Source organism: Mercurialis annua, linkage group LG6, assembly GCF_937616625.2.
Source record: "Mercurialis annua linkage group LG6, ddMerAnnu1.2, whole genome shotgun sequence".
In the NCBI taxonomy this organism is placed as follows: Eukaryota; Viridiplantae; Streptophyta; class Magnoliopsida; order Malpighiales; family Euphorbiaceae; genus Mercurialis; species Mercurialis annua.
In genome coordinates this window covers 43372936-43387593 of record NC_065575.1, presented here as the reverse complement: position 1 = coordinate 43387593, position 14658 = coordinate 43372936, and the positions used below count along the sequence as shown (strand labels likewise).

The 14658-nt window shown below is 35.0% G+C and overlaps 1 long non-coding RNA gene across 2 annotated transcripts; it reads left to right on the top strand.

The window, feature by feature from the left end:
• The first annotated feature begins 513 nt into the window (after positions 1-513).
• On the top strand, positions 514-9054 carry LOC126685824 (uncharacterized). Of its 2 annotated transcripts, XR_007643741.2 has the most exons (4): positions 514-1047; positions 1760-5880; positions 8010-8125; positions 8838-9054. It is a non-coding gene; the product is annotated as an uncharacterized LOC126685824 (long non-coding RNA). The 2 variants fall into 2 exon arrangements; XR_008791076.1 differs by lacking the exon at positions 8838-9054 and having other exon boundaries at positions 8010-8831.
• Positions 9055-14658: the final 5604 nt, after the last annotated feature.

Genomic DNA, 14658 nt, shown 5'->3' with positions numbered 1-14658 from the left:
TATGTGAATTTGATGGTTTATTGAATTTTGTTAGATTTGGACATGATTGTCAAAGTTTAAAGTTAAGGGGTTAAAATGTAACTTTCGTAAAAATAAAGGACCAGGCAGTATTTTAACCAAAATTTCAGATTATAGATGTACATAATCTGATGTATAATGATTTTAAATGATTTTGGTAATTTTTGGAAAGATTTGAATGTTTTTGCCGAAAACTAGAGTTTTGGGGTTAAATTGTAGTTTTCCAAATTATGAGGGGCTACATGGTATGTTAGCCAAAGTTTCCAGATTATATTTGTTAATAATCTGAAGTAGAATGATTTTGGATATTTTAAGTAATTTTCTCGATTTTAAAATCGATTAGTTTACGAAAGGACCTAAATGGTCAATTTTGAAAAGTTTGAGGATATTTTAGTATTTTAACCAAAAGAGGAATTTAAGCCAATAAGGGGCTGTTTTAATTATCTTATGAAATGGTTAGACCCAATATTGAAAGTAAATCCAAATTTTAATAATTAAAATATTATTAATTAGTTCGGTAATTAATGGAATAAGGGTAATGTGATAAAAGGGAAATATGGTAATTTGATTAGTTTAGTGAAACTAATTAAAGAGATAAAAGAAAAAGAATTATTTGTGATTAATTATGAAAGGCCATAGATGTGGAATGAACCTTGAATTTATTTCAAGTGTTTTCCTGAATCGAACCCGATATAGTAGGTTCGTAATTCTCGAATAGTCGAGAATGAGAAGGAATTGTGAATCGGTTACGTTGAAATAACGACCGAAAATGATAGTGTTTTGTGAAAAGTTTTTAATGTGATGATTGTTTGTATACGATATGATATCGTATTTATGTGGCTACGTGTTTAGAGGTCGGTAATAGATTTAGAATTCTATTTTGAAATCGACTTAACACGATTCCTGAATATAGATGTGACGGAAAGTCAACTATTGACGGATCAAATTGAAGGAGCACCGGTTGGAATAGACCGAGTGGCTAATAGTGGATCATCGTGGCGTATTTAATTATTTATGGAGCGACAGTCTGTGAGTTTGCATTTTTACATGCATACATTAAAGTAATAAAATTACTATTATTACTTTAATGTGGAAATTAATGTCATAAAGCATTTTAAATATATCGTATATTTATTTTGAGTAAATAAAATTATTATGGAATGAGTCTACGAAACGTGCCATCCTATTGGGCTATAATAGGACTATGTGATCACTAGTTATTGCATGCATATTTATTTTATGAGTAAAGTGGAATGGCTGTGTGAATCTAGACGACGGTCTAGAAGTCTGAGACGACGGTCCAGACATAGCGGGAGAGCTTCTAAGACGACGGTCTAGAACCCCGAACAAGTTAACGGCGATGGAACGATAGAGTTCGGCCGATTAATTTAAGGACTAACGGCGTCATGGAACATTAAATGTTATCGGTCGTTGAGTCCATGAGAAAAGTTGGAAACAGTCTAAAGAAAGGTTTAGAACTGTAAAGGATTGTGGAAAAATAAACTAGAGTCGAGCGAATGTACGGGTTCAGCCGACTAGTTTATTAACCTAAGTCTGAAAGGAGACTTAGAGGGAAATGGATTAGAAATGGCATTTCATTTAAAGCATTACGTTTCTGTGATTAAACCGGTAATAAATATTTTAATATGTCTATTTTATAACGTGGTAAAGTATTTAATGTGTGTTTGTAAGTTGTAAACTCACCAGTATATCTGACCCACGTTGTGGAACTATTTTTCAGGAATATTGCCTGTGTTTGGACGAGACTTCATCTTTTTGATTCTTGAAGTCTTCGTTTTGCGTATATGGTAATTGGTCTTATTTTGATCTGTAGAGCTGCAGTAGAATAGATAGACAGACGCCTTAGCATGTCAGTATTTGCGATATTTGCCACGCATGAACTCTGTTTTGTTTTCATCGCACGATTATAATATAATTTAACGACATGCATTAAGGTATTGGAAAATAGTTGCAACCCGGGTACACGGTAGTACCGGGAGTTTTGAGATACAGTGTAAAGGAAACTGTACGCAACTATGTTATGTGTATAATATGGGGCCCAGCGTGGCTATATGCATGATTGCATGTTATCGGTTTTGTAAAAGACGGTATTCGAGGGATACGCGTTAAAACGATAACTAGTAATTGAAAAGTAACGGTTTTAATTTAATGAATGTATTTGCATAATGAAATGCATTTAAATCCATAATGAAATGGTCTGCATAGTGAAATGCAGTTATCACCATAATGAGATGGTGTGTGCATAATGAGATGCATTATTAACCCCAGTGTAGTGGGTATGAAACTTGAATACATTAATTAAATAGGAAATTAATTGTAAAGTTTCATTATGATTTTATCGGAACGTTTTTAAACGGAGATTTTAAAATGTTCGAAAATGTGTTTTGAATTCCGCGAAAAATTTGAAGTGATTTTTAAAGTGTTTTTAAGGCTTGCTACGGGTTTTGGAGCAACCACTCCCATTCCCTAGCGCCGGTCTCGACGCCAAGAATCGGGTCGTGACAAAGGTGGTATCAGAGCAATGGTCGATGAGTTGGGCCATTGCGTGATAATGTGTGAGCAATATTCGAAAAAGTTGAATTATTGCATAGTGATAAAGAGTAAAGGCTTAGAAATGTCTATCGTGTTCCTAGGAATTGATTAGTATTCATAGGAATCTACTGCAGCATATAAGAATTCGAATCATGTCTTTGTTATGTCATCGTTTTCAAAATCCTCGATCTTCAGCTTTCCCTTAGGAAGTGAGTATGTGATTATGTGATTATGTGCTTATTTGCAATTCTATGATTCGTTGATTAAAGTTGATTTCGGTTAATGAAAACCGAATATGATTGCATGATTTTTAGTATTTAAAACGTGCAAAATGTGATATGTGGGAAGTATGAAAATTAATTGTTTAATTGTTATATGAGGAAGTTATATGGTTTATGTTTGGCTATTCGATGATTATGTGTTTAAAGAATGATGTGCGATTTGTTTGCGCATTTGAATTTGATTGGTTGCTAAGTGAGCAACGTGATTTGATTAGAATGAGTGGCTAAAAATAAGTGGAAACTCATGTTGTAGAAGTAGAACATGATAAAGAGGAGACTCATGATGAGACCTCTGTTAAGGGTAAAGGAAATGCCCATTACCTATAGTAGGTAAAAATCGTGAATGATAGATGATAATAGAGATCGAGGCGTTATCGTTGACATTTCAATGGTCAACGAAAAATAAAGTGAGAACGATTTCTACAGAGTCGAAAAGATGTCTAAGGCAAACTTATTAAAACAAAATTTATGGATTGTTTTCAAATGAATTTGTTTCAAAAAAAAAAAAAAAAAAATTGTGCGCACAAGAAAAAGAAAGTTTTAACGATATTTCTTTGATTTCAAAAAAATGAGAATTCTGAAAGGTTATTGAAAAGAAAAAGGGGACGCCCTAATTTTTAAAGTGAATTTGAGTTTCAAATAAGTATTGCTGGACACAACTCTGTAGTATCGAAAGAAGTTTGAGATAATCAATATTGTTCGTGGGACAAAGAATTCAAGTACGTTCTGATATTCAAGTATAAGGAGAAATTCTTATCGAATATCCGGATTTCTACCCGAGTAGAAATTCGATAGCGATAGAGTAGAATTATCAGGTATTTTAGATGATAATACTGATAATGTAAGCTAGGTATATCCTTTGAGATATAAGGATTACGCGGCGGACCGAGCGAATAGATCGATTAAGCGTACGCTAGCGAGATGTTGCACTAAAGATAGAGTAGTTAGTACGAAATGTAGAAAGACATTGAGTAAGTGGTAACAATTGGATGTGTAGAACCATCCTATTATAATAAGTAAGTGCGTTTGTGGTTAAAGACGATGTTAATGCCAAAGTATAATTTCATCTTTTACGAAATATGATGAAATGGAAAGGGAGTAATCCTGAAATAAAGAGTAGAGGTGAATAAAGGATTAATAGAAAAGAGTATGGAAAGTGATTACGATCAAAGATAATCGGTAAATCTTGTGTATTGGTCATGAACGGAATTCATGAATTATTTAAAGAAAAATAAGTATAAATGGAAGAGCAGATAAGTGAAAGTTAGCATTGAAGCTATATAAAGTGATGAACAAGAATTTAAAGATTGTCGTAGTGAGAATAAAAAAAAATCAAATGAGAAAGGTGATTAAGAGGCAAAGTGATTGGAATAAGGATGTGTGTTCTCTGACGAATAAAGTCATGAGTAGAAAGTGATGTGATAAGGAGACAAGATAATTGGGTACCAGAAATATCTTTTCTGACGCCTAGAAAGGTAGTAGAAGGTTGTATGCGTGTGCTCAAGATAGAGACACGAGTTGTATGATGTAATTAGTGAGATTTTCACGAATCAAAGTGAATGGAATCTCAGGCTGAGAAATTGATTTAGAAAATTTCGAAGCTATGATTACACTGCAAAAACATTACAGAATAGGAAATGTTATGGCAAATGTGTTGAGTACAAAATCTTCAGATAGTCTCACGCGTAATGCAAAAGCATTGACTAAATTCTTAACTCAGAAATATTATAATTTTCTAGAGAAAGAATTCTGTGGTAGAAGGAGGTAAGTTTCGGTGTGGGAAATTGATTATTGGCATATGAATTAAGGAGTTATGAAGTAATGAAGTGTATTTGGCGAAAGAATCGTCACAAGTTAATTCTGGAATTGATTCAGATTAAAGAGAAAAAAAGGGAGAGAATCTAAGGACGTTACGAAATAGAAAGTACAGTGACGCAATGGTGTAAGAAAAAGCTAAAAGAATAAGATTTGATATAAGAAAGTGGTAAGTACGAGTTTGACATGTGAAACTCGGAAAACATAAAGATGAGTGCAGGAGTTGTAAAGATGTAGTCAATATGAAAACTGTGAGAGAAATATAAATAAGATAGTGATATTTGGATGAGAACGCAGTGAGAGTGATAGGTAGAGTCGGTAAACATTAACAAAAAGTAAAAGTAATTAATGAGATAAGGACCAATGAAAGAATTTTATATATTGGAAAAGAGAAGAGGTAAAGTATCAGAGTAGCGCAGTGGAAGCGCAAAGGATTTATATTTTACACTAAAATGAGTAACTGGTAAGCACAAACGAGTTTTAAGCAATTCGAGGACGAATTGTTTTTAAGTGGGGGAGAATGTAATACCCCGAAAATTTAAGGATGTAATCTTAAAAGAACGGACGGTGAGATTAGTCCCGTTGACTTTTAGGCCGGGAATAGAAAAGTTAATTTGACAATTTAAGGCTTTAATCGAGTCAAATTGTGTGAATTATGTGATTACGTGTTAGAAATAGATTGCGTGCTATTTGAAAATTGATTTGTTATGTGCAGTGGCATTTTCGTAAATAAATGCAAAATATTTTAAAATGGATTTTGTAAATATTTAAATGGGTTAAAATATGAAATTTGACTTTTAGAGCTAAAATAAATATTTGTGGATGCATTGGTAGAACATATTTTATTTGTTTTAAAAAAAAAACGGTATTTAATTAATCATAAAAATAAATATACTATAAAATATAGTGTAGAGACTAAAAGGAGAACAAATGGGGTGTAAGGGTTGTGACACATGTAGATACATGTGTCATGGAAACAAAAAGGGGTTGACACATGTAAAGACATGTGTCACCATTTTGGAAAGAACTTGGAAGTTAAGTTTCCAAGGTGACAAAATGTTTTGTTTTATTAACAAAAATGGCAATTTCCTTTCTTTCTCTTTTAAAACAAAAGCTTCCATTTTCTATTTTTCTTACCAAAACCGTAACACCCCCACCAAGAAGAAGACTCTAGTTTCTTTTGATTCTTGTACTTTTTCAAAACTACAACAAGGTATTCATACTTTCCATGGTTAATTTTATGTATCTTTTAAGAGTTATTTTGTAAAAATTCATGATTGTGTGGGTGATTTTTCAAAGGTCAATTTTTATTTCAAATATATGATAGAAAAGATGATTAAGTTAATGGGTTTTGATTATCTTTAAGCTTTACTTCATATTTTTATGGGTTATGATTTTAAAGTTTATAAAATCAAAACTTTTCTTTGGATTATGGTCTATTATGATGATCAAACTCATGGGTGTTTAATAACTTTGAGTTTTGACACTTAAATCTAGGTGTTGAGTGTTAAGTACCCTTGAGATAAAGTTTTAATTTTTAAAATTTATTAAATCCGAAAATAAGGTTTAAATAATTATAATTTCAAGTTCTAAACTTGATTATGATTTTAAAAGTATATAATCTTAAGAAAATATTTGAGTAGAGAAAATCGACATGCAATTGAGTTTTAATATTAAATAGTCTAAATTAAATTATGGGTGTTGGTTGTTTTCGGAAATTTTGAAATATTTTTCAAAGTTATGGTTTGTTTGATAAATGGTATATTTGAGTGTTCTTAAGATAAAAGCTTTGATTTTTGAGTTTTACGAAATCCGAAAATTTCATGAGTAATTGTAATATGAAATTTTGAGGTTTAGAGTGTTCTTGAACTCTTGATAAAAAAGTTAAAGATCTAATAATTATTTTATTTTATTAAATCTGAAAATAATATTTAGATGTTATAATTTCAAGTGGGAATCGAAAATAAAAATGTTATACCTTAGAGATTATGATTTTGAAATTTTTATGTGTTAAAGTGAAATTTTGATATGGAATTATGGTGGATAGTTGTCTGTTAGAATTGTTGTGGATGCAATTAATTTTGTGTTGGTATTTAAAAAAATGTAGAATTGCTAAAAATTGGAGGCCGAATATATTGATTTTTATTAGTCAAAATTGTTAATAATTTGTATGAAAATTGTTTGATAATTCGGTATTATTTTTGTAAAGCATAATTACATGGTTTATTATACATGTTAAATATTCATGCTTAGATTTATTGAGAATGGTTAAAAGTTGGTGTGAATTTTGTTAATTTTGGAGATGATTAGCAAATTAAAAAGTTAAGGGATTCAATTGTATAATTGGTTAAAATGACGGATTTGATTGAAATTAAATGAGAACTTGATTTCTGGATATATAAGAATTTGTGTATGTGAATTTGATGGTTTATTGAATTTTGTTAGATTTGGACATGATTGTCAAAGTTTAAAGTTAAGGGGTTAAAATGTAACTTTCGTAAAAATAAAGGACCAGGCAGTATTTTAACCAAAATTTCAGATTATAGATGTACATAATCTGATGTATAATGATTTTAAATGATTTTGGTAATTTTTGGAAAGATTTGAATGTTTTTGCCGAAAACTAGAGTTTTGGGGTTAAATTGTAGTTTTCCAAATTATGAGGGGCTACATGGTATGTTAGCCAAAGTTTCCAGATTATATTTGTTAATAATCTGAAGTAGAATGATTTTGGATATTTTAAGTAATTTTCTCGATTTTAAAATCGATTAGTTTACGAAAGGACCTAAATGGTCAATTTTGAAAAGTTTGAGGATATTTTAGTATTTTAACCAAAAGAGGAATTTAAGCCAATAAGGGGCTGTTTTAATTATCTTATGAAATGGTTAGACCCAATATTGAAAGTAAATCCGAATTTTAATAATTAAAATATTATTAATTAGTTCGGTAATTAATGGAATAAGGGTAATGTGATAAAAGGGAAATATGGTAATTTGATTAGTTTAGTGAAACTAATTAAAGAGATAAAAGAAAAAGAATTATTTGTGATTAATTATGAAAGGCCATAGATGTGGAATGAACCTTGAATTTATTTCAAGTGTTTTCCTGAATCGAACCCGATAGAGTAGGTTCGTAATTCTCGAATAGTCGAGAATGAGAAGGAATTGTGAATCGGTTACGTTGAAATAACGACCGAAAATGATAGTGTTTTGTGAAAAGTTTTTAATGTGATGATTGTTTGTATACGATATGATATCGTATTTATGTGGCTACGTGTTTAGAGGTCGGTAATAGATTTAGAATTCTATTTTGAAATCGACTTAACACGATTCCTGAATATAGATGTGACGGAAAGTCAACTATTGACGGATCAAATTGAAGGAGCACCGGTTGGAATAGACCGAGTGGCTAATAGTGGATCATCGTGGCGTATTTAATTATTTATGGAGCGACAGTCTGTGAGTTTGCATTTTTACATGCATACATTAAAGTAATAAAATTACTATTATTACTTTAATGTGGAAATTAATGTCATAAAGCATTTTAAATATATCGTATATTTATTTTGAGTAAATAAAATTATTATGGAATGAGTCTACGAAACGTGCCATCCTATTGGGCTATAATAGGACTATGTGATCACTAGTTATTGCATGCATATTTATTTTATGAGTAAAGTGGAATGGCTGTGTGAATCTAGACGACGGTCTAGAAGTCTGAGACGACGGTCCAGACATAGCGGGAGAGCTTCTAAGACGACGGTCTAGAACCCCGAACAAGTTAACGGCGATGGAACGATAGAGTTCGGCCGATTAATTTAAGGACTAACGGCGTCATGGAACATTAAATGTTATCGGTCGTTGAGTCCATGAGAAAAGTTGGAAACAGTCTAAAGAAAGGTTTAGAACTGTAAAGGATTGTGGAAAAATAAACTAGAGTCGAGCGAATGTACGGGTTCAGCCGACTAGTTTATTAACCTAAGTCTGAAAGGAGACTTAGAGGGAAATGGATTAGAAATGGCATTTCATTTAAAGCATTACGTTTCTGTGATTAAACCGGTAATAAATATTTTAATATGTCTATTTTATAACGTGGTAAAGTATTTAATGTGTGTTTGTAAGTTGTAAACTCACCAGTATATCTGACCCACGTTGTGGAACTATTTTTCAGGAATATTGCCTGTGTTTGGACGAGACTTCATCTTTTTGATTCTTGAAGTCTTCGTTTTGCGTATATGGTAATTGGTCTTATTTTGATCTGTAGAGCTGCAGTAGAATAGATAGACAGACGCCTTAGCATGTCAGTATTTGCGATATTTGCCACGCATGAACTCTGTTTTGTTTTCATCGCACGATTATAATATAATTTAACGACATGCATTAAGGTATTGGAAAATAGTTGCAACCCGGGTACACGGTAGTACCGGGAGTTTTGAGATACAGTGTAAAGGAAACTGTACGCAACTATGTTATGTGTATAATATGGGGCCCAGCGTGGCTATATGCATGATTGCATGTTATCGGTTTTGTAAAAGACGGTATTCGAGGGATACGCGTTAAAACGATAACTAGTAATTGAAAAGTAACGGTTTTAATTTAATGAATGTATTTGCATAATAAAATGCATTTAAATCCATAATGAAATGGTCTGCATAGTGAAATGCAGTTATCACCATAATGAGATGGTGTGTGCATAATGAGATGCATTATTAACCCCAGTGTAGTGGGTATGAAACTTGAATACATTAATTAAATAGGAAATTAATTGTAAAGTTTCATTATGATTTTATCGGAACGTTTTTAAACGGAGATTTTAAAATGTTCGAAAATGTGTTTTGAATTCCGCGAAAAATTTGAAGTGATTTTTAAAGTGTTTTTAAGGCTTGCTACGGGTTTCGGAGCAACCACTCCCATTCCCTAGCGCCGGTCTCGACGCCAAGAATCGGGTCGTGACAGTAGCATACTTGCTAAATCTATCAACCACCACCATGATGCTACCGCAACCTTTAGATTTTGGTAGCGCAACAATAAAATCCATGGAAACACTCTCCTATGGTCTTTCGGCAATGGGCAAGGGTTCCAATAAGCCAGGTGGGTGTTGTTGTTCTACCTTGTCTTGTTGACAGACAAGGCAGGTACGAACATATGCCTCAACATCATCTTGCATTCGCGGCCATAAATAAGAATTTTGTACGAGAGCTAGCGTTCGTGCCATACCTGGGTGCCCGGCCCATAATGAATCATGGCACTCCTTGAGGATATCTTTCCGTAGACTCCCATATTTTGGAATGAATAACCTGTTTCCAACCGTACGGAGTGTGCCATCCTCCAACCAGAAGCGTCGTGTTTTACCTTCATTTGCTAATCTCAACAAGTTCTTGGCCATCGGATCTTGTTCAAGACCTTCTTTAATGCGACCAAGGAGGTCACAGTGGGGACTACTCATGCTTATGGAAGATAATTCGGCCTTTCTACTTAGTGCGTCAGCTACTACGTTTGCTTTCCCTGGTTTATACTCTAGCTTGTAGTCAAACTCAGCAAGAAAGTCTTGCCAACGAGCCTGCTTCGGGCTTAGCTTCTTTTGCGTTTGAAAATAACTGGTGGCAATGTTATCTATCATCACCACGAACTTGGTCCCAAGCAAGTAATGCCTCCATGTACGCAGGCAATGGATGATAGCAGTCATTTCTTTTTCTTGGACAGTATACCGCCGCTCTGTGTCGTTTAGCTTGCGACTCTCATAAGCGATGGCATGGTGATCTTGCATTAGGACACCTCCAATCGCAAAATCAGAAGTGTCTGTGTGTACCTCGAATGGTTTTGAGTAATCGGGCAATGCCATCACAGGTTCTTCAGAGATTGCTCGCTTCAACTTCTCGAAAGCTTTTGAGCACTCTTGAGACCAGTCCCATGCTTTATTTTTCTTAAGCAAGTCAGTCAACGGGGCTGCTAGATTTGAGTACCCTTGGATGAACCGACGATAGTAATTAACCAACCCGAGAAAAGATCTCAATTCGGGAACTTTTGTTGGAGGTTTCCATTCTTGGATTGCTTGCACTTTTGTCGGGTCCATCATGAGCTTTCCTTCCTTAATCTTGTGACCAAGGAATTCTACCTCTTGTTGTGCAAAAGAACACTTCTCCACTTTGATGTATAGCTCGTTTTCGCGGAGGACTTGAAAGACTTGCTTGAGGTGTTGCACATGTTCATCTAACGTCTGGCTATACACCACAATGTCGTCCAAGTAAACAACCACGAATTGATCCAAGAACGGATGGAACAACTTGTTCATGAGTGTGCAAAAAGTTGCGGGTGCATTTGTTAGACCAAATGGCATAACGAGGAACTCAAATGCACCATAACGCGTCACACAAGAGGTCTTTGGCTCATCTCCGGCAGCAATACGAACTTGATAGTAGCCTGACCGCAAATCGAGCTTGGAGAAGTATCTTGCTTTGCCCAATTGATCAAAGAGATCCGCTATCAAGGGAATGGGGTACTTATTCTTGATAGTGATCTTATTCAATGCTCTATAGTCGATGCACATGCGCAACGAGCCGTCTTTCTTCTTTTGGAAGAGGACAGGTGCACCATACGGGGCTTTCGAAGGTTGAATATAGCCAGAATCTAGAAGGTCATGCAGTTGCCTTCTTAACTCTGCCAATTCCGGTGGTGCCATGCGATAAGGGGCCATGGCAGGGGGTTTTGCACCAGGCTCTAGCTCAATCTGATGATCCACCTCACGTCTGGGTGGAAGTTTCTTAGGCAGCTCCGAAGGCATTACATCCTTGTATTCATCAAGGATAACTTGGATAGATGGGTGAACTTCTTTGGGGCCAGATTGACCTTCTCCGTCGCTAAGTTCCCTTACGGTGGCAAGATAACATGGCTCCTTCTTGGCAGCCCTCTTAAATTGTAAGGCAGAAATCATTTTTGAGCATGATTTCTCCATGCATTTTGTTGGGACCACCCGTATTTTGGAGTTATCCAAAATTACAAGGGAGCATGATGCAGGAACGGGGAAAGCCAATGCCTTGTAGAAGAAAGCTAGACCCAACACAACTTTGAAATCGTCCATAGGAACAATAGAGAAGTCTAGCGTACCTTTCCAATCGCCAATTTGAGTAGTTACTCCTTCGGCAATGCCAATTAGTGGTTTTGCATCGGAGTTTACAGCCTTCATAGTTCCATTCCCTTTTTTAATCTTTAGGCCCAATCGTTTGGCTTCTTTTTCATCGATGAAGTTGTGAGTGGCTCCCGTGTCGAGCATCACACTCACATGTTTTCCTTCAATCGCAGCGTTGGCGTATAAACGGCCTTTCTCCTTTGAGGGTTTTGAGGAGAAAAGTTCGCTTATAGCATTCAGCTGTTGGAGAGATCCCATGGTATCTTGGGATTCCTCTTGTTGTTTGTCCTTTTTGAACTCTGCGGCCATAGCATTGATGGCTTTCTTGTTAGGACAATCTCGAGTCCAATGCGGTCCATCACATATGAAGCAGGGTTTAGGCGGCTTCGAGGCATCGCGTTTAGTACCGAATTGCTTATCATTTTTATAGCTACCCGAAGGCTTGTGCTTGTCATCCTTGCGGGCTTTATCCCCTTTTTGTCCATCTCTATCTCCCCCATTCTTATTCAAATTAGGCTTCTTGCTTTTGAATTGAGAAGAGTAGTCAACGAGAGATTCAGCCGCAGCGATAGCATCATCGAGAGACTGAACACCACGTCGATCTAGCTCAACTCTTGCCCAATCTTTTAATCCGTCTTTGAAGTAGAAGAGGGAGTCCTTATCGGACAAGTCCTCGATTTCAAGCATGAGAGTAGTGAATTCTTTAATATAGTCAGAAACGGTACCTGATTGTCTCAACCGTCGCAACTTTCCCCTTGCTTCACTGTCAGCATTATGCGGCATAAAATGCTTCAGTAACTCTACTTTGAATTGTTCCCACGTATTGAGAACACATAAGCCCTTTTCCTTGTCAGAATACTTCCTTCGCCACCAAAGTTGGGCAGCATCACGTAGGAATGTAGGGGCATTGCTAAGCTTAGTTGCATCATCCAACACTCCCATGGCATCAAAGTATTGTTCGAGGCCAAAAAGGAAGTTTTCCACCATAGTCGCATTGCGAGTACCATTGTACATCGCTGGCTTAGGCAGCTTGAGACTGTGCGCAGCAGGGACATTATTGGTGGAGCAAGGGCTACTTGCTCTACGATGAGAATCAAAATCTGTACGAATCTCATCCACCTCCATTCTTAGTCCGCGAAGCTCTCTCTCAACAAATCCACGAAGATTTGGGAGTTCTCTTGCAAAAGATTGTATTTCACCCCTTAGGGTCTTACCAAGTTCATCCATTATGGATTTTGCAGCTCTAGTAATTTCTGCATTCTCTTCGACCAAGTTTTCAAGGTCATCCGGGATATTGCCAACAACATGTTGAACATCCTCAACGTGTTTCTCCAACATAACAATTCTAGGCTCAAGGGTCAACCCAGTGGCATCACCTGTTGGAACCTTAGATTTGCTACGTTTGGTGTTGGTACGTTGAATAGGTCGTCCACGAACGTCAGATTGCCCACTAGTTTGCTCTTGTTGCACACTCACACTAACATTAATGGCTTCCTCACTTGCCATGTTGCTAGTTTGCAAAACAGGAGTACCTAGGATAAACCTTTGCTCCGATACCACCTATCACGGAGTTAGGAATTTCACACGCTAACCCGCGCGGCACTTAGGCGATCTTGCTTGTGAAGATGCTAAGTAAGCCTTGAATTTTAGTACGAAAGTAACTTAGTAGCAAATAGTGACAATAAGAGCTTGAAAAATACAACTCTGTATTGATAGTAAATAGAGAGCTTTACAATGATTCATGTATGTTACAAATGAGGGGGGATTTGCCTATTTATAAAGTTTCCACCTCCTCAATGAATGGTTTGGATCTATTTGATCCAATGGTTTATATTCTACATTCTAGAACTATCTACATTATGCTATACAATGTAAGAAGCTACTATATACATCTACTACCTTCTTGAGAGTTCTAGAGTATTCCGGATTAGTTTAGAGGATTCTAGATAATTGCAGAATAGTCTCGTGAAGAAGCTTCTAGAATGTTCCAGAACATTCTAGAGTATTCATGAGAATTTTAGGATTATCTAGAGGGTTCTAGAATATTCCGGAGGATTCTAGAATGATCTAGAGTGTTCTAGATGATTTAGAATGTTCTAGAGGATTCTAGAACGTTCTAGAGAATTCCGGAAGATAAAGTTTCTAGAACGTTCCGGAGAATTCCGAAACATTAGATTAGAGTATTTTAGAGAGGTTCGGGACAATAACCTCTATCACGTGCGAAAAATTATATAGCGCGTGACAATAAGGTGCCCAAAATTACCAATATTATCCTTCCATAATAATTTGTTCATTACTAGTATTAAATTACATTATGGAGATCGAGTTTATAATTATTTATTAAAATGCTAAAAAATGTGTGTATTTTTTTCAAGAAATTTTCTTTCATGTCTTACATTATTTATACATAATATTTTTTTTCCTAAATGGTTCTTCCAAATAGGGCCATAAATATATTGTACATTGATTATGGAGTTACTAAAACATCATTTTATTTTAATGATTTAACTAGAGGTTTTTATGAATAATGCATACTTTGCAGTATATCTTACTTAATTTTAGCAGTTGGCGAGTAGATTTTGTTAAATTTTATTACTTTTGCTAATTTATGCATACATGACAAATTTTCAAAAAAAAAAAAATTCAATTTTTGCATGTGTATTTATAATAAAATCAGGTGTCATATATGCGACATTGATATAAGAATGTCTTATTGAAATTAAATTAAAATTAAATAAATTAACTTTTCATCATATAAATGAAATAAGACGCTAATTTAGTAATTCTAAAAATCAATAGCCTCGATATGCATGTTATAAAATTTTAGAAGGATAACAATTTTAAAAATTAATTACCGCCGCACACC